Source organism: Lactuca saligna, chromosome 8 (genome assembly GCF_052625555.1).
Source record: "Lactuca saligna cultivar CGN05327 chromosome 8, ASM5262555v1, whole genome shotgun sequence".
Lineage (NCBI taxonomy): Eukaryota > Viridiplantae > Streptophyta > Magnoliopsida > Asterales > Asteraceae > Lactuca > Lactuca saligna.
The window spans coordinates 229,240,980-229,245,054 of NC_136424.1; positions in this window are offsets into that span (position 1 = coordinate 229,240,980).

Consider the following 4,075-nt stretch of genomic DNA (forward strand, 5'->3'; position numbering starts at 1 on the left):
GATTTATCCTTGGGTTTTTGCAAAAACTCATTTAACGAAGTTTTTGTTTTTCATTTCCATACTATTGTTCTTTCATTCATTAATTTGTTGATTTCTTTTCATTTATCAAATTGATTAACAAAAAATCTAAATTAAAAATACACATTAAATATTCTTATTGTTCAATTTACTAATTAAAAAATAAGAAAAAAGAAAAAACGATTTGTTAACCAGCAAATTGGTTGGGGTTGTAGGCTTTTCGGTTTCAGATATTTTGAAAACCTCTATTACGTATGTTTCCATTATCTTAACCATTTACCGTCATTACGACCCTGTTTGATTTGGATATGACTGAGTCAGGTCAGACAAAAATGTCTAACTCGGTTAGCTCCATGTGTTTGATATGCCTCGACTTTGCATCTGATCGGGTCAACAATATTTGACTCGCTCATACCCAAAACAATTGTTGACTGAATCTGATTGAAATTCATTCCACCATTGCCCCTACACCACCCTCATCTTCCTTCCTCACCCATCAATTTAATCCCTAGAAAGGGAAAAGAAACTAGAACACAGCCGGAAAAAAAAAAAAAAAAAAAAAAAAAAAAAAAAAAAAAAAAGACTGCATTTGATCAGGGGAAGAAGACAACTCAAAATTAGAATTAGGCAGTTTTGGTCCTTGAAGATACCCATCTTGACCGAATCTACCACAACTTTAAACTGTCTTGCATAACTAATTTCTAGAAATTACTAATTGGACCTTGAACTTTTATAATCAATTGTTGTTGTTGTTGTTGTTGTTGTTGTTGTTGTTTTTATTATTATTATTATTATTATTATTATTATTATTATTATCCATCACTAGAGCATCAGGGTAAAATGGTCATTTTGTATCAGTTAGCACATTTAGTCAGATGTACAATCAAACAGAATGGTTTCTTACTCAGTCAGAATTTATTACTCATACAGACATTTCTCACTTAGCATTTTCTCAGTCAATAACTATCAAACGAGGCCTACATTACACTGCCATTACCACAATATTATATATATATATATATATATATATATATATATATATATATATATATATATATATATATATATATATATATATATATATACTTTATAATGTATACATGTTGGTGGGATCTACCATTTTTAAGATCAAATCTTAAAACTAAGGAAAGTGCATCTTGACCATCCAAATTTTATAAATCAATCTTAACCTCCAATTTTGAATTTCTAATCTACAATCCATGTGAAATATATTTAACCAATCAAAAATAACCTTTTTTTAATAGGGATATATACAAGTCATCACTACTTGCTTGTTTTGCAACCAGAAAAGCGACTCATCGTTTCCCTCCCATTGTATGCCCGGGAAACTGAAGCAAAAGGTCAAAGATTAAGAATCTTTTTTAAATGAAGAGGTTGCGTTCTTCACCAGCACTTATTTTCTACTCTGTTGCCATCCTCATCCCAGAGCCACCCATCACCAGCACACATCAGAACCTGAGGCATGTAAGCTTTTGTATAAGTTATTATGCGCATGTCTTGATTATATGTCTAAACATGAACCATAGGCCACCATCAACCACTAAGCACCACCAGACACTACGCCACCACCTGTCGTCATTGTCTTTCACATTCTATATCTTTCTGGTATGCGTTTACACACACATATACACCTAGATCTAACCACACACATTTCTCCTTCTATTTGCAGGTTAAATTCAAACAAGATCTAAGATAAGTGGCTTTCTTCTTGATTTTTTGTGGCTATTAAAACCTAATCCATGGTCCGAGGTAAAAATAATTCCATTTCTTTTAGATTATGCTAAAATTTTGCTTCAGGGTGCTGAAACATTTATTTGATGTTTACTTGAATATTTAACAAATCTGCATGTTTCCGGTTATGGTTTTTAGGCATTTGACCTCTTTAGAGCTATCTGGTTCGAAGAAACAACGTTCTTTATCATCTATCTGGTAAACTTTCGCAGATCGGTAATTAAATACATCTAATGCAATACATATATAGCATGCTGTTTTTTTTTTAATTTCTACGGCACACCTCAACATCCTGTAGCTTTTCGCATCCAATTTCCTCTTTATATCTAAACTTTGAAATCGTTTGGGTTTCTGAAATGAATAACCAATTTTTGTTTCTTTCTTTTTGTTCATAGGCACAGGGAATGATGTGGTCCTATACCTTTCCTAAAGCCCCCAAGCTAATTTGGCTGCAAAAGATTAAGAAAGAAGAAAAAAAAGTCATGTAGGGTACAAGTGCATCTCCATTCAGATCCTTGAAAGCATGAGGTTATGTGAAATCCAGGCTATTGGAACTCATCAACCAGTGGAATTTTCTTGGATTTATAAACCATTTATCACCTTGATTGGTCTACTTTGATCCATAAGCTTGTGAATCATTCTAAATTTGACATTTTATCAACTGTTGTTTTGTGATGCATTTTCTTAAAGGTTGATAATTGATACTTTTGTTATTTTAGTTTGATTTGTATTGTTTTTATTTGTCTGTTGCGGATTGTGGATTTATTTAAAATTTGTTATAATTTTCTGCAATCGGTTTCTGTTTAATCTTAGCATTTCAGATTTGTTTGTAGATATCATGATGATTGATGTTAAAGCTGGTTGTTTGAGTTATGCTGATATAGATACTTCATATATTTTAATAATTTCATATATTTTTTTTGTAAAGATTTCAATATGAAGTGTATAAATAAGTTTGTATTGTTGTCTTCCTAACTTATTGTAATTTCATAATTTTAAAATATATAATAATATTCCAAAAAATAATGAAAACCACTATAACTCTTCGTTTTAAAGTTGAATATAAATGTGTTGATTATGTTTGATTATATTTTAAATAATCTTTTTGTCTTTACTTTCAACTAAATTATAATTCTCATTATATGCATCGAGTTATTGAAAATCATGAACTATAAATTTTTAATCATTTATGTAGATGTAAAAAGTAAATTTTGATTCCTTTTGATGAATGTGGTAAAATATTTTGTTGTTTGTGGATTATAATTGTAAACAATTAAGATTTTTTCCATTCTTTTTCTATCATTAGATGACCCGAAGATTAATATATGATATGTTGTGTTTACAATTTATTTTTGGGGAATATGACTTATCAAGGTAATTAACTTTTCGGTATGTTCACATCTGGGTAACTATCTTTTTTTTGTACATATGTAGGTAACAAACTTTTTGGAAGTGTTCACATATGACCATTATGACCTGCTATAGCAGGTTAAATCCTAGATGTGAACTCTTTCAACAAGTTTGTTACCTAGATGTGTACAAAAAAAATAGTTACCCAAATATGAACAAAATGAAAATTAAAAATTAAATTACATGAATGGTCCCTATGGTTTGGGGGAATTTGTGGTTTTTGTCCCTAATTTATTTTTTTAACTTAAATGGTCCCTACTATTTATTTTTGTTGCGCGTTTGATCCCCGTCTTACCTAAAAATACTATTGTGCCCTTATTAATTTATTTTTTTAATTAATTTTCTTATCTATGTGTTTATTTTATACATATTTAAAAAAATTAATAGACCACACATATTTGTATCTCATCGGATGATCTCTACTGTTTATTTTGAATTATTTTTTTTTTAACTTGGATGATCCTTACTGTTTATTTTTGTTACGCGTTTGGTCTTTGTCTTATCTAAAAATACTATTTTTCCCTTATTAATTTTTTAAATTAATTTTCTTATTTATGTATTTATTTTTTATAAAAAAATTAATATACCCCAAATATATGTATCTTATCACCGTAAATCTGAAACCACATTTGAGAAATTTAATTTGAGTCTTACCATTCACCATCTCATCTCTGATCCTCCCCATCTTCTATTTCTTTTCCATCTTTAGTAACATCAACGTCTTCACCGTCCTTTTTTTTTGGTACTTCAACTCTGGAGAACCAACACCATAACCTACTGTCTCTTCATATTTAGTGGGTTGTAGTGTTGTTTCGACGGAGTTGAAGGACCGAAAAAAGAAGTGATGATGAAGACGTCGATATCACTAAAGATGAAAAATAAATAGAAGTTGAGA